The sequence below is a fragment of the Camelus ferus genome, chromosome 22, assembly GCF_009834535.1.
Source record: "Camelus ferus isolate YT-003-E chromosome 22, BCGSAC_Cfer_1.0, whole genome shotgun sequence".
Classification (NCBI taxonomy): Eukaryota; Metazoa; Chordata; class Mammalia; order Artiodactyla; family Camelidae; genus Camelus; species Camelus ferus.
Genome location: NC_045717.1, coordinates 9,672,571 through 9,695,621, shown reverse-complemented (window position 1 = coordinate 9,695,621; position 23,051 = coordinate 9,672,571). Strand labels below are relative to the sequence as shown.

Here is a 23,051-nt window from a genome sequence, read left to right as displayed (position 1 = left end):
AAACCCACTCCCCCAGCACGTGCACACGCACACCACACACACACTTCCCTGCGGAATTTTACTTATATCTTATTAGTCACGATTATATCACATGGCTGTCCCTTGCTTCAAGGGAGGCTAGGAGAGCTCTTCTAGACTCTAATTGGAGGCAACAAAGGAAAAGAGGTTGGGAATTGTCTGATAAATCCAAAACCCAACAGTGTCTATTAGAGTGGTTTTTATTCTCAAAAGCTAAGTTTCAGCTTTTCAGGAAATAGACGAAACAGCTACTTCTAAGAAATCTTTTATATTTGTCCAGCATGGCACTCTGAAAGAGAGCGGTTAGCTCGCTAGGGCTGCTGTCCCCAGGTACCGCGAACTGAGCAGGTGGCAGCAGAATTGGTCTCACAGTCTGGAGGCCAGAAGTCAGAGGTCGGAGCGTCAGCTGAGCCCTGCTCCCTCCGAAGGAACTGGGAAAGGCTAAGTTCCAGGCCTCTGTCCTGGGCTTCTGGTGGCTCCTTGGCTTGTGGCAGCTCAGCTCCAGTCTTCACGTGACCTCCTCCTTACGTGCGTGTCTGTCTCTGCGGCCAGATTTTCTCCTTTCATAAGGATGTCAGCCATGCTGGATTAGGGCCCATCCTAACAAGCTCATCTTAACTTGATCGTTACAAAGAAGCGTGCTTCCAAACAAGCTCACATGCACAAATACTGAAGGTCAGGGTTTCAGCACCTTTTGGAGAAGGATGGAGGGGACAGATACAACTCAACCTGTGACACTGGGTTTTCCTGAATCCTTCAGAGTATCTTAATGGTAATGGTGACAGTTAATGTTTTAGAGCATCTGCTATATTCTAAGCAGCTCGTATGAATTTTCTTGTTTAATCTCTGCTACCACCACATGAGACCAGTGCTATCATCATTTCCGTCTTACAGAAGAGGGAGCTGAGGCAAAATATATACATATTTTTTTTTTGGATAACTCCCCCCAGATCATTTCATGAGTATGTGATAGAACCAGGTCTCAACCCCATGCAGTCTGACCTCTGAGCCCTTCCGCTTAACTGCCATCTAAACTGTCTTCACCACAGCCGTCTTCATCTCTGGCATTAACAAGCATCCTTTTCAGAGATGCCAAATAAGGGTGGACAAGTTGATTTCCTTAAAGCTTAGATTTTTTTTTCTCAAAAGCTTCTTTTTTTGCTTTAGAAACACACATAAGACACCTCATTCTGCGCTGGACGTAACGGTCTTCTCTTATTCCAATGCGGAGCCATCCGCACCAAGTATTTTATTTCACCATTCATTGAACTTCACTTAAAAGATGAAATCACCCTTAATGAAACAATGAAATGGAAAGATTCCTGGGCTGAGGGCTAATGAGTTGTGTGAACACACAAAGGGGCCACTTCGGAGGCCGAAGCCGAGGTGTCAGGCTCTCTGGTCCTGCCCATCACTCCCGCCCAGTATTCGGGTGACTGTGGCTCTGCTCTGACAACCCCAAGGGGGAAGAGGGGCTCTGGGAAGCTATGGATAAAATGGTGCTGACGCTGGCCAAGCAGCCAGCATCGTAAGGCCGAAGTGCGACTTCCAGGCTGCTCTTCCGGCTCTGACAGCCGTCGGGAGCCTGCCACCGGTCTGTGTGGACTGGGAAGGAAAAGGGCTTTACAGTCATTGCTTTGGCTGAGCGGCCCTGTGCCCAACCCCTCTCGCCATAAAACTGCCTTCGTAGCCGCTTGACATCATCCAGTGCTTTGCTCTCACCCCCTCCTGCAGCAGGACCACAGACGAGAGGGAGGTGCGGCTGTTTCAGGGCAGTCACGCAGCTTTGTCATCTCCTCCTGACCGGGACCAGACGGGGCAAGACATGAGAGTGAAGAGCAAATAATGCTTTATGTCTGTGCGGCATCTGATGGTTTCGTGCGGTTGACAGCAGGCATCGCTGCCCTCGTTTTACAGCTGCAGACAGGGGCTCGGGCAGGGAGAGAACGCGTCCAAGGCACGCAGCCAGTCCGTCACCGGTCTGGGGCTGGTGCCCAGGTAGTTGGACTCCAAATACTGTGCTCCTTCCACAAGAAGATGCAGCGCTGCTGCAGAGAACAGTGATAAGGTGCTTCCGATTTGAGCTGACAGAAGCTTCTAGAATCAGAAAGGGAAGGACTTCCACATAGAGGACTAATGCAAAGGCACCATGCCTCAGGGAAAGTCTAGCAGGGACGTCTCGCGACTGACTTTCTTCAGTTTGGGATTTGTCCCCATCAGGGTTACTTCCCTTTTGGGGTGGGCGTTTCCCACTCATCCTCTGAGTCAGCAAACAGTCATGAAGAACTGTTTCCTCCCACATTTATCATCCTTATTCCTGAGGATAAAAGCTATGCTCTTTCGAATCAGAAGGGAAGGAGTGATTACTGCAGCGGACATTTAGCCAGCGCACACGGTGCTGCAGGTGGAGGGCTCTGCTTGAATCCTTCACTCACTTCCCCCTCCGCATCCTTATTAGCAGAGGTAAGAAGAATTGTCCCCATTCAACAGATGGGGAGACTGAGTCTTAGAAAGTTTAAATAACATGTCCAAGCTTGCACAGCTGAGGAGAAGCAGCATGAACTGATCAAGAAGCTCTATTCCATTACTTTCTTTGTTACTAATTCACAGTGCAACCGTGGACAAGTGTTTACCCTCCGAGGGCCTCGATTCCCCTGTCATGATGGTCTCAGCATTCACGTGGCACTTACTCTGTGCAGGTCACTGGGCTTTGCCTGCATCCTCTCATTTCATTCTCACAAGAAGCCTATGGGATTGTACTATTTTTATCCCGTTTTCATAGATGAGGAAACTGAGGCTGAGAGATGTTCCGTAACTTGTCCAGGGTCACACAGCCAGGAGCTGCCTATGGGAAGCATCCAGGTTCTTAACCCTAATGCCCAAATTCTTTCAACTCTAAATTTCTATCAATCCATTATTTTATCTGACTTAATGACCTTAGTATACATTTTTCTTCCCAAGAGTTGCAGCTCTATAGTGAGTTCCTGCAAGATTTCAAGGAGCCTGCATGATTTTCATTTTATTCCCACTTTACAGATGCAGAAACGGAGGTGCAAGTCAAACAAATGGCTTAAAGTAATACAATACATGGAGGGGAGTAGTGCCTTCAAAGTCAGGCTCCTCGGATTCCAGTGCCCCTGTTAACAGAGGCTCCATGGAACACCCAGAAACCACGTTTACTGCCTCCTGACCTTGACTTCATAGAGCAATGAAGTCCTGATCCCCGAGCATCCTCGCAGTGGGAGTTGAAAAAGGCAGTTTGCTTGGTGGCGAACGACAGACCCTCCGGAATCAGACAGAGCAGGGCTGGAATCCCCATTCTTCTTACTGGCTGTATGATTTTGAGCAAGTTACTTAACCTCTCTGAGATAGTTTTGTCATCTATGAAATAGTAATAATAAATGCATCCACCTCCAAGAATTGCTGCAAAGGTTAAACACTGCGTGCCAAACTTTTTGCACAGTGCTCGGTGTAAAGCAAGCCCTGGAAAATTTCTAGAAGAGATTTGAGTGGACCCTGGAGGCTCACCGGACTGAGGCAGCCCAGGACAGGACCCAGCTTTGCACAGGGCTTTTCCTGGCAGGCACCCCGCTTACTCTCCTGACTACACGCGTTGATCATTTAGCAGCCTCTTCTGCCCCTCGGGATTTCTTCCTCTCTTTGTCCTGACCAAGCTAGAGGGACCTTCCATCATTTCATTAAAGGGAAAGGAAGTAGAGGCAATTCACGGTCAATTTTAGAAACAGGGGGCTGAGATGGAAAGAGTGTGTGTTTGGATCTGCTTAGAACTGCGTTCAAACATGGTTATCATTTAAATCTCCCTGAGCTCCAGATGATCACTCTAAGAGGAGGATAATAAAGCACCCCTCTGCATTATTATCATTAGAACTAAACAAGAGGGTGGTTGTGGAGTGCCCTGGCACGTGGTAGGGAAATGGGAGCCAGTGTGTTCACACTTTGGGTTGGCCAGTGTGTTTACACTGGGCCGTTTGTGGTGGCCCATTGAGAAGGCACGATCTGAGTTCTACAAATGTTCTTTGCTCATTTTGTTTGGCATTGTTGTTATTCTGACCTTTGCCCACTCCGGCTGTTGCAAAAGAGTTTAAGAGTCTAAGAGCATAGCCGTGTGACAAGCAGATCCCTTTTGAATAATATGATCGGCTATTTAATTTGCCTTGAGCATTGAGTAGAGAAAGGCCCAGTACCAGGAAAACAGGGTGCCTACCAGGATGTTCAGAAGCATTCAGCCCAGAGGTGAACCCGTGGATGAACCCAGAGGATCCATCTTCCTAAGAATCGGGTGGGTTTTTTGGTCTGGATGATGATTCTGATTACTTTTTCAGTTGTGGCGATTTAAGAAAGAGACTTCACACGTCAGGAGCCCAAAGCAGAGGGTGGCTTCCGAGTTCTTGGTGGCATTTTTGCCATTCATCACTGATGCTGGGTGAATCTTCCAGGCCCCTCCTGTCACTTTCTTCTTGACGTATTCGCCTTCTCCCATTCTCTCTCCATCTTCCCGCCTTGTTCTTTCTCCTTTCTCCTTCCTTCTCCCGTACCTCTTAACTTGCTCTCCCCAGCCCTCCCGCTGTTGGTGATGGAAGACCTGTCTTTACGCAGCTTAAGCTTTCCCTTCTGCCATCTGGTGAGACGGACAGCCCACTAGCATCTTGGAACTGCTCGAAGCATTCCTAGGAGGTCATACATGTTCTAGTGTTTTTAAAATTCTACCTACTATAGGAAGGCAAGAATTACTAGTCTTTTTTGTCTCCTTTCCTTTCTCCCTCTTCCTCTTCTGCTCCCAGCATTACATCTGATTTCTTCTTTCTCAATTTATCCAGCTCACATAATTTGCCTTTTCATTTTGTGAATAGAGATAATTTGTGAATAGAAATTACTTCCAAATGTTTCAAAAATATTTTCCAAGCACTAGCTTCAACGTGGTCTTGTGAGCTTTTTTTTTTTTTTCCTCTCTCTCTTTTTTTTTTTTTTTTTTTTTCACAAGGAAATAAGTGTTTCCAGGGAAATAGAGCCTGGAGTTAAAAAGGATTGGATTGCCCTCTGTTCTTAGGCCTCTTTTACTGATGACAACTGTGGGTCCCTGATGGCTGGAGTAACTGCAGATCCGGACGTGCCGACCCCAAGGCTGGGGAGGAGGAAGGCAGTTCTGTTCAGACCTCTGCTCCCAGAAACCCCAGAAAGGAATAGGATGAGAGGGTGGCCAGAGGGGAAAGCAACTGAGTTCACAAGATAGAGCTAGTCTGGCAGCCGAGGACCTTTTAGGTGAGAGAATCCCCACATCGGGATTTTAATTTTAAGGCTCTTTCTCAAGTTTGGGTTGATTCTAGGCTACCTCCTGAGGACGGACGTTGCCCTTTATCCATTCTTTCAGCAAACGTTCACTGAATCCTTCCTTCTAAGTTCCAAGACCTTGGTGATGCAAACATGGGGTGACCAAGGTCCCTGCCCTCCAGCAGATCCCCATCACATCCCCATCACACAGAAAGAAAACAGATGTGTGAACAGTCCCTTGTAACACAGGAATCAGGAGGCCAAGACTGTGCTCCACAGGACGGGAGTGGGGAGGAGAGAAGGATTTCATCTGAAGGCATCAGGGAGTACTTCAGGGAGGAGGTGATATTTGACTTCTGACTGGAAGAGTGCATAGGAGTTTGGCAGAGGACAAGGTGCGAGAGGTACATGTCAGGAATTAAGAGCACCAAGAGCAGCGATTTGAGTGTGGGAAACCATGGTATTGGAGGGAACCACTTTTGGTTCACACCGAAGCAAACACTGCACAAGGAGCTGAGGTATTAGCGGAAGTGGGAATGGGGAGAAGCGCCAGATAAGAGAGAGCCTCTCAGGCCATACAAACGTGTGTTTGGATTTGATTCTTCAGTGACGTGAAACCTGCAGAATTCTGAGTCAAGAAATGAAATGAGTGGGTCAGGACTGGAGGCCGTTAAGATCTGAGGAGGCTGTTCCCAAAGCCGAGAGAGCGGAGACCATGAACAGAGCAAGGACGAAAGCAGGGCAGGCCAGGAGAGCAGATCTGAGAGACGTTTTGGAGGTGGGATGTCCAGGTTTGGGCATTGACTGAATCTGGTGGGAAGAGGAGGGACCAGCAGGCATGACTCCATCAAACTGATCTGACTTCTGCCCTCTCCTGGGCAGAGAAGCCTGGGGCCAGCCTCTGGACGTGGGGGAGCTAAGAGAAATAATCCTGCTCCTGTAACTCACGACGGAAGCCTGATCAGTTACGTGTGTTTCATCATCAGTACCCATCAGCCGGGCTGGAGGGGGCTGGAGGTTCCAAGACAGTGGACTTCCTCAGTTCTTTTCACACATGTGATTAAAAAAAAAAAAAGACAGGCAAATCAGATTTTTAATCAACTTTCTGATTTTTGTCGCTGAATGACATCTTAGGGACAATAGGTGTTAGAGAAAGCAAAAGGTTTCAAAAGCACCCACTTCTCTTCACTTGAAATGACATGTCTCACCTGCCTCGTGATTTAATTGCCAAAGAGCAAGGAACAGTCAAGGCACAGACAGCCTGGCATGGGCTTCAGAGAAGGGCATGGGTTTCTACGCGTGTGCCAGTTATGTGCCGATTCTCCGAGGGCTGGGCTCCGTATTGGGCTTCAGGGCTGGATTTAGAGTGGATTCTGGGATTAGATGGTCAGGATTAACTGTCAGCATCAGATCTGGGGGATAATGTTGAGGATATAGGGAGCCTTACCGATCAGGTTCATTTAGACCTCGTCCCACCCAAACACACACTCATCGCTTAGCTATAAAAGACAGTAGGAGCTACAAAGTGATCCCCAAGACACTTTTGGGTGTTTGAAGTCTCCCATTGACCAGAGATAATAAAGTTTCTCCAGAAACCCTCTCTTTACGAGGCAAAGGCACAAACCCAGATTCTTAAAAGAAAGATCTTGGAGTAGCTATTTCCTGATTCCCATCCCCCCTTTATTCTGATGGAGGCTAATTGTATGATTTTTTCCCCTCTGGCTCAATACACTCCTACAAGACATTTTTCAGTCATGACGATTGGCCCTACCAGGTTATCACTGTTCTATGTGTGGTGGGGTTTGGGACATCATCACTGTGTCTAGTTTCCTTGGGAAGAGAGCTGCCTGCCCTCTGACAGCCACTTGCTTTTTGGCAGCCTGGGGAGCGGATCCTGAAAATGATCGCCACCTCCACCCCGGGGTGTGTCTTTCAGCGATTTGTGGTTGGGTAGGCTGGAACCTCCCACCAGCCGGCTTCGCAGACTGAAATTGTTGGCTTTTGTGAACTTCAGAAGTTGCTAAGATACTGTGTGTGTTGGGACACCATCCAGGCTGTTTCCCTCGAGGCTCACAGCTTTGACGGAATATTTCCTCTCCCTGGTATCGTTCGGTAGGTGGCATGCCAAACCAAAGTTAGCGCTGCGAGAAGACATTTCTTTGAGTGCGGTTTCCTTGGTTCTCCCATTCATCTGCTGTGCTGGAAGGAAAAAAGTCAAATCAAAAAAGCTCTATTAAATAGATGTGCCAAGTAACGAGGCGGGAAAAAAAAAAAGCAAAGTTTCTTCAACTTTTATACGCTCGGGTTTGTCTCACAAGCATATTTTTGTTCCTTTCCTCTCTTTAAAAATTGATAACCTAGAAATAAAGTCGAGAAAGGGTTCGGAGTGGTTTGTGGCACAAAAGTGGCCCCTACTGGTAAGCCTTGGCTGAAACCTGAAGTTTAGATTTGTCCATGACCTTGACCAAAGTTACACCCTCCTGAGAAGGCTTCCTAATGATTTTCTGTGTCTGGAAGGGCAAACCCTCTTTAGATGTATAAATATTAAAAAGCACTTCTTAGGCATGAGGGCACTGGTTTCAGGGCTACAGAATGACTTTTTCAGCTTGTAATTAAAAACATCTACTGGATAACTAACCAGCAGCACTGTTTGCTCAAAGGAGCAAATGATTTAAAACTGACTGGGTCTCGCACCAAAGGGGAGTGACCTGAGGGCAGCCGTTCCTCCCTCTGGTTTCTAGAAGCATCTACCCACCTCCCCCAGCCGCTTCTAGCCACTGGGTTCTTGACAATCGTAACCTGCTTTCCTTCTCTCCTTGGGATTTTTGCTTTAACCTGGTGCTGTTTATTTCATGCTTTGACTTGTGTCTTTACTCTGTATCCAAGCCTAGAGGGCTAGTCCTTAAAGGAACCTCATGGCTCCCTCACTTACAGTTCCCGCTTGAGGGTCATGAGAGATACCCCAGCACTGACTGTGCTGAGCAAGCAAAACAGCCACTTTTGAAGGACTATAAAAATTTTCAGTAAACAAAGACTCTTGCGTATTTGATTTTTTTTTTTTTCCTTTTTAAAGGCAGGCTCCATAGAATGATGCAAAGAGAGAACATAAGTGATGGGGTAAAAATAGTTGTGACTTATCCGACTGTATAAATGGAAAGGGAATTAAGATCTTCCCCTTCTAAATGGTCCCAGGCCCTTTCTGTTCACGTGCTAGTCTTCAAAACAACCCTATGCCGTGGGTACTTTCATCAAACACATTTTGCAGATGGGAAAACTGAGGCCTAGAGATTATTTACCCAATGCTATCTAACAATGAAATGACCCTATTAAGAGTCTTGCTGACTCTAAAACCCATTTTGCACCCCGGGTGACCTAAGAGAAGGACACCCCTTGTGCATTGGTTCATTCATTCACTCCACAAATATTCATGATGTCGTCCGAGGGGCCAGGCCCTGTGCCGGGGGCTGGGGGTGAGTGCGGGAGAGAACGGACAGGTGCCCTGCTCCTGGGAAGCTGACTGTCCAGTGTCTGTCTGAGTCACCACATCCCAGTTGGCTCTTTGCTTTGAAGTTATTTTTTAACCCCTGAGGGGAGGAGTTAACAGATTGGGAAACTCAATAGTTATTGAATTGGTTTTGTCCCAAGGCTTCTTAAAACCGTTCTCAGTGAGTGCCCAGCCCTCCTTGGCGCTGCCTGGGATGTCTCCCAGGTCCTGCTGTAAGCAGTCAGAGCAGCTGGTGTTCCGGTTGCCTCACCACCTTCGGCCACGAGCTGCTGTGTTGGGCTTTTTCTTGGGAGGCCCGTTTTTTCCCCCAACTCTTCTGCCTGCTACCACTTGGGTTAAGTTTTGTGCTGTGCATTTAAAACAAATGCCTTCCAGGCACACGTGTAGCAGGATTAGATAAAATGGCAGGGGTGAGGGAAGACGGCTTTTTGGAGCTGGCGGCAAGACTCCATGGGACGAAGGATTCCGTCATCAGTGCAGTCTTTCCAAAGAGGGTGGAATGCTTGTTTGTGTTTGAGTCTTGAGGAGGCAGGGGGAACGACTGTGTCGGGACAAGTCTCGAGTTCTCCCTGACTTCCTGAATGGTTGTTTCTCCCTCTGGGGTCACCACAGCCCTCTCTGCAGGCTCAGTGCCACACGTTTGGGCCTCCTGTCTATCCAGCCTGCACTCTGGAAGCAATATTGCATGGCCAACATCCAGGTCCTGGATCCTTTCACATCCTATTAACGCCCCCACCCACTCCACTCCCCTGTCTTTCTTTCATCCGTGGAGGTGGCTCGCGTGGCCACGTGGCCCAAAGAGCCAGGGACCCAGACTAGCACAAGAGCTTCCGCCGCTGTCAGCGTGTGACCTAATGGACTTGGTAGAGAGGGTTCTTTAGAGGCGCTGGTCCTGACAAGGAAAGCTTCTGTAATCTTGCCTTTGTTTAGAAATATGAACTTCGAAACCCTACTGCCGAGTGTGTCCGTGGCCGCACTGATCGGAGGCCTTGGGCAAATTCATTTGAATTGCTTTGAAATTGGATATTCAAAAATTCAATAAAAATAAGCCAGCCTGATGGTACAGCTGCAGCATTCCACCCATCCAGCTGGGTAAGCCGCGATGAGTTCCCGGCCTCGGACCAGCAAAGCCCGGGTGTGATGGGAAGATGCGGGCTGGCGCTGCCAGAGAAGTGTTTCTGGCAGCCCAGCCCGCCGCCGGCGCCCGGCCAGCTGAGTCACGGAGCGGGGCTGGCTTTGGCTCCGTGGCTCCCCTCGCTGGCCTGCCCAGGCGGGACCGGGCGCCAGGAAGGAGGGGATGCCCCCGAGGGCAAATGGACCGGGTGTCGGAAAAAACAATAAAATCACAACACTCCAGTTGTTTGGAGAGTGGCTGGACTTCCCAAATCCTCAGCCATAGATCCAGAGCCGTCAGACACGTAGGCGGGTTTAATTAAACTGTATGCAGATGTAGACAAACACCGTAATTTGCCCTGTAGCAAACAGTACTGCTTTTTGCCTGCGGAGGACAAACGGCATCCTGAATGGGATTCTGCTTCCACCTAGCTTCGAGGATCTCGCTCCATCATTGTCCGTTTGGAAAAGCTAGTTCTTCCACCAGGGATTTTAAGGGAAGACCATTCTCCCTTCACCCTAAGATTCAAGCGGTCTGATCTCCATGCTTCATGATGGGATATCACAATTATGAATAAAAATTGGGAAATGTCTATAAGACATATACACAGAGTCAGGGAGATGGACATATATATATATACATATGTTTATATACATGTATGTACATATGTATACATAGACAGACCATCCACCCTATAAAGAGAACCCATGTGAGATGTGTAACTTGTAACCTCTACGCAGTCTGTTCCATTTTCATAACAGGACCCATCACACCCCACGCACGAGTCGGGGCTCTTTGTTGGAACTGGCCTTGAGTAGGTATGTGAACCGCCTTGGGTCAGATTCCCGGGGAAATACATCCGTGAACCTTCCGATTGTCGCACCTGTCCCACCCACGGTCCCCTTCCTAAAGACGGGTAATTGGAGCGCCTGCTTGCAGGGACATTGTTAGGAGCCCACTCCATTGGTCTGCGTTACATATCGCCAGCCACTCAAGGGCCAGCCGTGAAATTTAATTTGGAGCTTTACAGACACATTCTGAATCCGAAATCTCAATAATATTAACTTTCCCTTTGCTCAGCCTTTTAACTGTGAAATTCAGTTGGGGAGTTTCGGAGCAGCAGGTAATGTCACAGCACTCCAGAGGGATTTTGCCAGAATTCTACTAAAGTGCTTGCAAGTGTCATTTCCATATTTAACTAATTTCAGTTTTTAATTAGCTCCATGTGAAAAATGAGAGTTCACGCTGAGCTCCTCTGTCAGCACAGACGCTTGTTTCCTTTCTAGGATCTCAGGACAATTAAGAAAAAAAAGAGTTGATGCCACAGTCAGTGTGATCATGCATAGCCCTCTCAAGCCGTAACACTGTTCAGTGACAGGGAGGCGGTGGCATTGCCAGGCCTGCTTGCCAGACTGGGGAAGAGCAGTTGGAAAAGGGGTTTTTAGACGCGGATCTGAGGATCCCGGAAATCTGACCGGTTTCTGAGCCGCGCAGTGTGTTCCCGTCCCTGAATTCTCAGGGAATTTTTGGAAAGGCCACCGTGTGAGCTGGGTAACTACCGAAACGGTGTTCCCCTGGGAAGAGAGGGTTCCTTGGTGCGGACTCTGTGCTCAGTTCCTGCATCCAGGTGCCTCTAAGTTCGTTCGATTTCGGATTCTTAAGGCCCTTGGCGTGTGAAAGTGACTACTTTATGGTTACATTTCACAACGCAGAGCAGACCATGGAAATTTGCTAAGCCTACATTCCAAGTGTAAATTTGCCACTTGGGGCTCCCATGCAAATGAAGAAACTACATATTCTTAGAAAAAAATGTATGGAGAGGTTCTGCTTTGCATAAACTGAAAAATATTTGATGTGATCAGGTTTCTGAAACATTTTGGAGGAAGCCAAAAAAGTACAGGCCCTGCATCTCATCTGCATAACACCCATGCTAATGGCATTATTTGTTTAAAAGAGAAGATTCATTAAAAGTTTCGGAAATGATTGAAGTGGGAAAGTGTTTGACACTTCTCTTCAGTTGCAGTTCTTGGAAACTGGTTGGGTTGGAAAGCAGAATCCTTCTTTCTGTTCTCCGTGTGTTCTAGTGTTGAGCGGTTGTTCCCCGCTGACAGCGGGCACGGACAGATGATGCTGTCTTGAGAACACGAGGTATCCCCAACGGGAACTGAAAATCGGAAGCCAAGCAGCAAAAGGAAGCCTCGAGTCTGGGGTCTCTGTGGCTTGACTGGGGAGCAATGGCGGGATACGGGGAGCGTTTCCCTCTGCATTCCGTTGTCTGCCGACTATGTAAGGGTTTCAAAGAGCAAACACAAGTTGGCGGGTCAAGCAGGTTACCTTTTTGGTATGAAGTCAGAGAGACATCCTGGGAGATTGACAGAAATCCCACCATTCGAGATTCGGTTGTGTAAATCAAGTGGGGGAAGATGGAGAGACATTTTTAAACATGAAGAGACCACCCAGAAGCTGTTGAAAATAACCTCAGTGCCTCAGTGAGTAGCGCTGACCAGCCATGAAGGGTTAATTCGCTCCTGAGTCTTGAGCATGAGACCTGCTCTCCCATCTGCGCTCTGAGGATATGAGCCTCCTCTCCCAGGGCCATGATGGGGGCCCACCTGGGCTGGGGCATGGATTGTGAGCAGAAACACAACTTCTAATTCCGACTGCTCTGTTCTCTTGTCCGGAGATGATCACAGTTTGATGATCTCGCCCCACCCCAGAAAAAAAAAAAAAAAAAGAGAAGGTGGTTATACCCCCAATATAGTTCTCACTTATTTACATAACATTCAACTCAACAACAGAAAATATGCCCAAACTTGAGTTTCATTTTTGCTGCATCGCTCCTGCTGGGAGGCCGGAGCTTGTGCTCCGCGGATTTGGCTTTTCCCCTTTCCCCACCTCCATCTCACTTTCTTATTTTCCTTTTCACTTCTGGGAGTTGTCTGGGAAGATTCTCGGATCCTCTGAACCAAAGCCTTCTCACCCCATCTGTAGTTTTCTTGTTTTCAGAATTTTTTTTTTAATAAAGAGATGCTATAGAACCCAAAACAAAAAGCGGGGAGTGAGGGGTAGGGGCAGGCGTCTTTGCAAACTGAGAGACCAGTTTTGCGGGTGCCCTCTGTACGTGCAGCAAGATTGGGGTGTTGCTTGCTCGCTGTTCTCCCCAAGCTGACGGTTTGGATCTTGTACATTTCTTCGCTCTTCTCAACGTCAGGGGGGCCTCCGGGGGGCATCGCTGCCTGGTGCTGGGCACAGGAAGCTTGTCCTTCCTGAGGACGTTTGGCCCGCGGTTCCTCTGGGTGCTGAGGACCCCTCTAAAATGCAGTTAGCAGGCTGAAGCGGTGTCCACCCAAATGCGTATCCCCTGACGTGGGGATGAGCAGTTAGCAGTTCCATCACGGGGAGTCCATGTCACAGGATCGTGAGGATAGCCCACGCTCCGGGGGGTGAAGCCAGGTCTGAGGCCATACCACCCTGACCGCACCCGCTCTCGACGGAGGGTGAAGTCAGAATGAGCTGTAGAGGGTGTGGAAGGCCACAGACCTGAGTCAGGGAGAGGAATGCTGGAACAGGCAGTACTTTTAGAGAATTTTATGTGAATTCTGGGCCAGACAACGAAGGGTAAGAAAACCATGGTTTTGACAGAAAGTACTTGAATCTTACTAATCATCTACTTAGTTATTAATTTATAACACAAATATTTTCTGGTACAAAGTAAGAGACAAGTCTCCAGAATCCAGGCTGTTCAGGATCAAATCCCAGTTTTGAGGGTTGTTTTTTTTTTAATTCACTATCTGCCTGAGCACAGGCAGGGTACTTAACCTCCCTGTCACTCAGTTTTTCTCCCTGTAAAATGGGCACAATAGTAGGACTTGTTTCATTGGGCTTTTGTAGAGATTGAATGAGAAATTTTTTTTACATTTTTTTTATTGGGTTATGGTCATTTTACAGTGTTGTGTTAAATTCCAGTGTAGAGCACAATTTTTCAGTTATACATGAACATACATATATTCACTGTCACATTTTTTTTTCCGCTGTGAGCTACCACAAGATCCTGTATGAGAATGTTCTTGACTAGCCCTTACCTACCTCAGTGGTTGGCAGAAAAGGAGTTATATAAAGACTGTTTTGACCGTGCTGGGTTTCGGTTGTAGAGTAGTGAACCACACGTATTTAGTCACTGCCCTTCTAGAATTCCAGCTAGAACTAGTGAAGACAATTCACTCAGCAACTGTTGAAGGGTCCATCGGCCTTCCAAGGTCGATATGAAATGAGGACACAAAATTAGGAGTAGGGAATGGGGAAAATATAAAGTCAGCAAAAATAAACTAATCAGCTAATGCCACTTATTAAAATGATAATCCCTCCCACAGACAACGTGGTCCCGTGTGCCCCTGAAGCACATCTCCCAGAAAAGCTGTTGAGAGCCACGTCCCCTTACCCAGTAAGCGCTGGCTCCTGACCACAGTATGAAACATAGGGCTGCGTGGAAAGAACACTGAAGGTCAACTGTGAGATCATTGGCACTTCATTAAGGAGTCTGTTCTAAGTGCACAGGGCTCTCCCAGAAAAAGAAATACAGCCTTGCCCTTAAATGCAAACAGTCTGCCCGGAGGCCCCTAGGCTAGCTTGTTTCACTAAGTTTTTGTTTCCAGAGTTTTTCAGGCACACTGGCTTCTGTTAACAGACTGAAGAAGACACAGGAAAAGTTACGCAGCTCAAAATCTTGCCTAGACTGATCTTCCATCCACCCTGCCTTTGTGCAGCCTAAATCTGAACCCAGTCCTTTACCCCACAGCTCGGGGTTCTCTCTCAGAGACTCGGTGCTGAAAAGTCACTCTGTATCACCAGAATAAGAAAGTGTTGTCTCAAGGAAAATAAAGTTGAACTGTTTGGTTTTTCCAACTTGAGGAAATGCAGCTGAACGTCAGCTTTGGGCTGCTCTGTCTTGTGTTAAATATTCTAACAGAGAATAAATCTCTGTAAGAGTTGTGTTTGTGGCTTCGCTTTTGTTTCTGGTTTTACTGTTTTCCTCCACGTGGAAATGTTTCGGTAACAACTGTTTGTTCTTGCTGTCTAAGAAGGTCTGCACACAAGGTACTACGGCAGATTTATGTGATAGTAAGAAGATATCACCTATTACTTTGTGTAATAAACCTCCTTCCAGAAGGAAGAGGGAAAAATGGCTGTGCCTTGACTGCAGAGCAGGTTGGGTAAATATTTACAGGAATCAACACCATTGGCACAAATGGAACTTCAGAGATCTTCAGGTTCCAAATTTTCAGCTGAGACTGCAGAGGAGCAGACCTTATAAACTGGTTGCAGTGAGCCTTCTAGAAGGAGGGTGCTAACATCCAGCCTGAGAGATGGGCTTGGACCAGTTGTGAGCCTCAGGCTGACTCCGTCGCTCTCAGCTGTCCCTAGGGAGCTTTGGCAAGAGTGGAATCACAATTTGATCCTAGCTGAATTTTCTGATAAATTCTTCAGGGTCCCACCTGGGAACCAATACGGTTGGTAAAAAGAGTAGCCACTATGCTCTACACACCAGACAGCCAGGCAGTTTTGACACTTTGTGAAACATGGGGATGCCCGATGCAGATTGTCATCGAGGCAGAGAGACATCCCAGCCTGGCACGGAGAGGGGTCTCAGGGGCACCTCCGGGCATGGACAGTGCTTTGCTCCACAAAGAACTCTGTGCCTCTTCAAGGGTTTAAACAGGCTGGGTAGACACAAAATGGGGAGCCTGACTGGCTCACACCAGTCCCCTTGGTGACAGGGTTACCAGATTCAGTGTGGGATCCCAGTTAAATCTATTTCAGATAAATAGTGAATAATGCTTTTAGTAGAAGTACGTTCTGAATGTTGCGTGGGAAATTCAAAATTTAACGAGCATCCTGTGTTTTTATTTGCTAGATCTGGCAACTTTACTTGGTGGCCAGGTCTATGCTGAACATTCTTTTCATCTCATCTTCGGGTCAGGCCCGTAGCCTTATCTTCCCTTCATGGCCACAGTGACAGACCCAAGGAAGGGCATGTGACCTCAGCTCAGACAATCAGAGTCCTTGACTTGGATGTCTAAAAGTGATGCTGGAGAAATGAAGCTGTCTCTTCTCAGGTGGCTCAAGGGGGTAGGAATAGAGGTCTGGCCTTCTTTGTGGCTATGGTCACCTTTATGGAGAAAGCCCATTGACAGAGAATAAAAACTGGGCTTCGTGGACGAGCTACTCCTTCACCTCCACAAGCTATCTTAACAGCCTTCAAAAAATTTCCCTTTTCCAATTTAGCTAGGTCAAGCTGAGCCTTACCAGTCCTAAGCTAATACAGAGCTGTTCAGCTCAAACTCATAGGTTCAGCCTCCTGGACTAAAGAAAAGAGGAATTTGCCCTGAGAGTGCTTACAGACAGGTATGCCCAATCAGATGCCCCTAGCTCTGTGCCCGAGAAGGGGGAACGGGACGCAATCATTATGCCAAACAGACCACACATCCCCCAAGACTACCTGCCTTAGGTCCGCACAACCACAGGCAGGGCTGACCAGAGGCAGCAGGAGGAAGCCATCTCAGGGCCACTGTCTCAAATATCTTCTCTCTAAAAATACCTCCCCAACCCTGCCTGGCACAACGCCTAAAATTTCCACCCTTAGAGTTTATATAATGTTTGGCTTAAATCATTAATTACCTCTGTAATTGCACATCCACTAATGGTAGAAAAATGTGAAGGTGTGGGGAGGGCTGTGCATGAATTCGTAAGTCAAGTTCCAACAGATTTTTGTAATTCTATTGAAGTGGCTGATCGTTTGGAAAGCAGAGTTCTGAGAGTGTTGGACGGGAGTCCAGGAAACTTGCAGCGTGGTGGGAAAGCATTCATACACGTGGCGCTGCTGAGTCTGGAGGTGGCAGTGGGCGTCTGATAACGGGTCCTCCCGGACAGGCAGAACAGGCAGAGAGCAGGCGCAGGCGGGAGAGGTGCCAGGCTGGGGAGGGACTCGACCTGTTTCCCTGTTTCACGCTGGCCCCAGGCTGAGCCTGGCGTTGTTTCCATCTCTCCACCCTGGCTTGAGCATCTCTTTTCCACACTGCATCTTCCCAGTGGCCTGTGGCATCCTGCCCGGGTGGGCGGAGACCTCGCGCACACCTGGCGGGAGACCCCGTGGATTTCACCTCCTCCGCCTTCCTGGAAATAGACTAGGGGAGCTTGTTTCCACCCTTCGTGTTTTCCTTCACTGGGTGTTGTCGGCCTTGCTTCATGCAGTACCAGCGGTTCTCAAACCTGAGCCTCCATCAGAATCACTCAGAGGGCTTGTTCATGCACAGACGCCCAGGCTCTACCTCTGCCTGAAGTTTCTGACTTACAGGTCTGGAGTGGGGCCCAATAATTTGCATTTCTAACAAGTTCTCTGAGGATGCTGATTCTGCTGGTCTGGGAACCACAGCCTGACACCACTGGCCTTGTGGGAAGGCAGCAAAGTCTTAGTCACCATGCCCCTTCAGAGCCTCGCTGAGCATCAAGCACAAAGTAGGAGGTTAGGAAATGCTCGTTAACCGAGCTCTCCCACGCTACTCAAGCCTAATCACATGAGCACACGGAATTTGCAGACATCAGGTTAAATGTAGTCAGTGTTGCTGTTGAACGTGTTTTTTACACAGAGGCATCTCCCACATATTCACATAGGAGGGAATTCAAGGTGGCAATCTCGGTGGAAAGAGGGAGGTTGGAGGTCTTGTCTTGAAGCTACATTTGCATAGGAAACACGCTGTTCTTACCTCGACTGTGTATTTGCGGTAGCTTTGGAGAAGATTTGATGGACGTCGTTTGGAATGGCCCCGCCCACCTCCCTTCCCCACCCAGCTGCACCTCCCAACCACCGCTTAGTGTTGCCAGCGACACCACACGTGCGTGAAATCTGGGAGTCAGGTCAGCAGGTCTGACACTCCTCTTTCAAGCATCTCTCCAAAAGGATGGCTTCAAGAGTCAGTGCAGTAAGGTGGGAGCGAATGAGATCAGAGATCTGTGCTTCTCAGCAGCTGTGCGTGGCCTCTCTGCCAAGGTGTTTAACCCTCCTGGGCTGGTCTCTGTGACCTCTCCTGTAAAATGAGTCCAGAGGAGACCGTCCTGAAGCATTTTCCCACATCAGATTCTGACGTTTTAGTACAGGAGGCAGGCCATCTCCAGTTTAAGAAAGACTATTTGCTTGAAATCTAGCTCTTTGGAATCTGAAAGACACTTTCCTCCAGACAGACCATGTTACTTCTGGCCACATGGTAACGTGTTCGTTGAGTTCATCACTCTGTGTCAGGCTAAGTGCTTTGCTTTGTTTGATTTGATGTGACACAACACTCCTTGGGAGGCAGGGAGTTTTAAGATTCCCATTTTATAGAGGAGGAAACAGAGGGTCTGAGAAATCAAGACACTAAACGAAACAAAGCTCTGTCAGAGCCTCACGGACACGAAGGGCCAGGGAGACCTGGATTTGAAGGCAAGTCTTCCTGGCTCCAGAGCTACTCTAATCACCACGTTCTCCTGTTTCCCCCAAAGTATACTTTACCTACAGTGCACCTGACGCATGGCGTCTGGCCTTGAGGCAGGAGGCAGCATCCTTTTTTGGCACTTCTGCTATGAGGGGCAGAAAGTATTACGGTTAAATATTCTGAGCCAGAGTCCCCAAGTTCAAAGCCCCCAGGTTCAAAGCTACGACTGACGCTGCAACGACCAATTTATTTAACGTCTTCCTGTGTAGTTTCTTCAGCTATAAACGGGTATAATAAACGTATCTGTCTCTGGAGCTATTGTAATAAGCGATTAATATGTTTAAGCGAGACCAGATAAAAATTACTGATATTCTGCCATATGTGATGGACAAAAACATTTCCTATCTAGATATTTAAAATGTCTTAGTGTCTAGCACACAGTAAACACTGTATTAGAGTTGACTATTTTGTTTTCTTTTTTTTTGACAGTTTAAAATTTTTTTTGAAGTATAGTTGATATACAATGTTAGTTTCAGGTGTACAGCAAAGTGATTCAGTTATACATATACACATTTATGTGGATATACACATAATTTTATATATGTGTATGTATACACATATATTTTCAGATTTTTTTTCCATTGTAACTTATTATAAGAAATTGAATATAGTTCCATGTGCTATACAGTAGGTCCTTGTTGTTTATCTATTTTAGGTATAATAGTGTGTGTCTGTTAATCCCAAACTCCTAATGTGTCCCTCCCTCACTTTCCCCTTTGGTAACCACGGTGTGTTTTCTTTGTTCATGAGTCAACTATTAAGCTTCTTAAAAATTGCATCGAGGGTTTGCAGGACCCAGGATCTAATAGGCGCTCAATGATTGCTGGTGAATTTATGAATTAAGTACAACCTGTGCCGCCCAGGAACACACCTGCGGTGGTCTGGGCTGTGGGTGTGCCCCTGGGCAGAAGCAGGTGGCGTGGGGAAGGACTCTCGGATTCTAGCAGGTCCCAGGCTCTCTTGGCATCACCTTGACATCAGGAGGGAAGGATCCTAGCAAGGAGGACTGGCCCCATGGGTGCAGCCTCCCCGAAGCAGGCTCAGTCCTCTGGCCCTGAAGAAATGAAGAAAAACCCTGAGGTGGTGGGGGTGGGAGGCCACGTCTTACGGTTTGCTTGTGTTTTGCTTTTATTCAGCTAGAAATAATGAGAAAAGCCAGGCCCAGACAACCTTCCTTCTAGCCCGTTCTTCTCCTGCTGGTTTTTTCTTTCTTAGACCACTGTAGAGGGCAAGGAAGACACAGAAGTAATGGTGGGTCTTTGGGAACAGAAAGACACATGTTGTAAGTTAGAAGCGATCCAGCAGCGAGTAATGTTGCCCCCAGGGTAGGAGGAGGCAGACCCCGGCAGCACGCACAGTGCGACCATGTAGTGTCGGGGCCAGCTTCTTCACTTCAGTAGCTCTGTGTTTATTTTCGTGTATCCCAAAACCTTGTAACTAATACATCAAGCTTTTTTGTTTTACAGATACTATTTTGGGATGAGGCTAAGTGGATTACAGTTTTGAAAGGAGGCAGGGATTGATTTTTAAATGCAGTAAGGAAATAATAGCACAAGGGGTGGTCAGATTTAGTAAAAAATCATGAACGTGGCTAATGGTGACTGAAGTTAGGAAAACACCAGTAGGGGACTGAGATACATCTGTGTATTCCTGGCTCTGGCGCTTAGTAGCTGTATGAGAGTGAGCACGTTATTTAATCGCTCTAAGCCTCAGTTTTCTCATCTGTAAAATGGAAATAATAGTTCCTGCTTCGAAGGTGATTTGGGGAGAGAGGGTGCCAGGTGTTCAAATAAGAAATACCTTAAAAGCAGGTAGTTTGAGAGCCTGGTACAAAGTCAGAATTCAATAGATACTCTTTATTTTTGTTGCTGTTACTATTCTTAGCCTGGTGCACTGGAAGACCTCAGTTAGCTGCATTTTTCAAACGCAGGGTGTCGAGCCATTCTTTCACTCACTGAATACTTTTTGGACACTCGTGTGTTCTGAACCTGATGCTGGTTGCTGGGACACATGGAAAAGAGGGAAGGCAAAGGTTCACTCTCACCCCGGAGATGCTCATGGCTCAGAGGTTAAGGCAGGGAGGTGGGGGGCAGGGGGAGGAAAGATGATCAGCAAACAAGCTATTACCACATAAAGCCATAGATGCTGTGAGAGGTGTGGGTACCGATATCCCGGGAGCACAGAGGAGGAAATCTGCCCAGAAGAACCCCATTAAGCCTCAATGCTCTAGATCCACTCTGTCCAATAGCCACACGTGAACTGAATTTTTCACTTTGTTTCACTGTAATTAGTTTACGTTTCAAAACTGAAGGAATATCAGTTTGGGGGGGGCGGTTTAACAGACTTTTACCGTTTGAGCAGGACCACATCTCACTTTAACTGTCGAAAATTTAGCATCTGAACTGAGATGTGCTCTAGGTATAAAATACAAACCAGATTTGGAAGACTTAGCAAAACATGATTTTTTTCTATTGATTCTATATTGAGCTGATAATATTTTGGATGTATTGAGTTAAAAACATAGTATTAAATTTATTTTAGTTTGTTTGATGTGGTTACTAGAACATTTTAAGTTACACGTGTGGCTCATGTCAGATCTCTCTTGGACCAGAGGCAGAATGCCACTGACGTGGAGATGAGAGAACTCCCAAAGGTCAGTGGGGAGACCCAGCTCTGGTTACCTTGGACAATTCTTTCTGACAGACCTGGAGCGAAGCTTAGAGGATCTGAGCGTACCAGTCAGGGGGCTGTTTCTGGGGCTGCAGGACAGAGATGTCCCTGAGTTTTAGCCATAACTCGGGAACTTGGAAGAATTGTCAGACTTAATAAAATTTTTTAAAAATCTGGTAACCCTTGACCTTGGGCATGTTAACATAACTGCAATAAGTCTCAGTCTTTTCCTTTGTGAAACAGGGATAATAAAATAACTCCCAGAGGAGTTCCTTATATTAAATTAAAGATTAAATGAAATCAGAAAAACCTAATGGGGGTATATTTAGAAATGTAAGCCTAAAAGATGTAAGTAATGAAAACAAGTGGGGTAGCTTTTCAAATGTGTTCATGCTTCTTGAACCCCGAACATGCTGGTCAGGGAGCATCCCTCTGCCAGGCTGGTATCAGAGGAGACACGAACCCCGCCAGGAGGTGACCTGGGTCCACCTACAGTGCGATCAGCGATGGAGTTAGGAGGGGAGGGTGTGGGAAGGGCACACCAGCCAGAGGAAGGAGGGAGGTCAATTATGAACCACGTCGAATGTCTTTCTGCTGTCACTGGAATGCTTTGTACAAGCCAAAAATGCCACAGCAGTTACAACGCTGCTACCTGTTGAGAGAAATGTGTACCTTCAGCGGGAAAGAAATGTGTGGGACTTGAGTGTCACATCCAACCCCTGAAATTAGCTCTACTAAGTAAATTGTCAGAGACTCAAAATAAGCTGAATTATGGCACTTACCTCATTGCAGATGAAAATGTAGTTCTTTTTTGATGGATACAGATGGCTTTCATTCCAAAAAGAAAGTAGCCTTTCCCCTCTCCCCCAGATTAGCTTTCTCCCAGGAGAAATTTGACCATGTTGATATTAAGCATATCAGAAAACCAGGACTACCGTATTTCGAGGATTTTCACTCCCTACTATATGATCAGGCCCTGAGAGAGAGAACTAATTTTATCTTTTTAACACGGTATTTCTTTCCGTCAGAGTCAGGTTTAAACTGATTCCAGTTAGGCGTGTGAAATCCACTTAACTAAAAACCTTTTAAGAGAAAGATCAAGCCCAATTTGCTAACATGAGATTTTTTTATTCCTGAGTTTAAAAAAAAAAAAATCCTTGAGCGAACCATGTCAAAAATTAAAAATTGAAAAGAACACTGGCAGCCTCCCCATGTGCCTAATTTGGCTTTGCTGAACAAATGACCAAATTGAAATGAGAATTACATACAGGATTTGCTCAACAGCCTTATTTCTTCAACTCATTTCTCACTCCTGAAAAATTACCAAGTTCACATGCAGGAGGGGACACGTCCATATCGACCAAGGTATCCTCGGACCACGGAGAAATAGAAAAATGGTGATTTTAGATTCTAGATGTGATGAACTTCTGCAGTGAGAGTAATTTGTCATAGAAATCCCGTCTAAGGAATCTAGGACGAGAAAGAACCATAATGCTCCCTTTGTTGACTAATTTATTAACAGGTTATTTTTGCTCATGCCCTAACGTTGCAAACAGTAGTAATAAAAATCTTAGTTGGGTGAAAAGAGAAAGCTTCTCTGCAGTGCCCTCATTGTCTCTTCATTAAGGGGTGGCATTGCCCATAGGCTTCTCTGTCTTTAAGGAGATAGAAGAGACAGTTGGGAGGGCACCAGACAAAGGGTCAAGAAACCCAGGTTCAAATCCTGGCTCGGCCAGGCATTGGCTGTCATGGGCACCATCTGTACAGCAAAGGTCCGGACCGGAAGACCTTTGAGCCCATCTTGACTGTGGCTCTGCCGTTGTGATGTGATGCAGAAAAGGAAGCCACCAAGGTTTCTCTGATAAGGAATTCAGGACAATGTGGGGAGAATACCTGGATGAATATACATGCCTCATCTTCCCTGGTGTGG

General features: G+C 46.9%; 1 protein-coding gene and 1 long non-coding RNA gene across 8 annotated transcripts in view; one reads left to right on the top strand and one right to left on the bottom strand.

Annotated features, from left to right (window-relative positions):
- Positions 1-23,051, top strand: part of TENM2 (teneurin transmembrane protein 2) — an 892,554-nt gene that overhangs the window by 662,129 nt on the left and 207,374 nt on the right. The window lies entirely within an intron of this gene.
- Positions 1,573-19,788, bottom strand: LOC116659000. The gene is made up of 3 exons (XR_004314258.1): positions 19,727-19,788; positions 3,615-3,618; positions 1,573-1,583 (listed from the first exon to the last, which is right to left on the bottom strand). It is a non-coding gene; the product is annotated as an uncharacterized LOC116659000 (long non-coding RNA).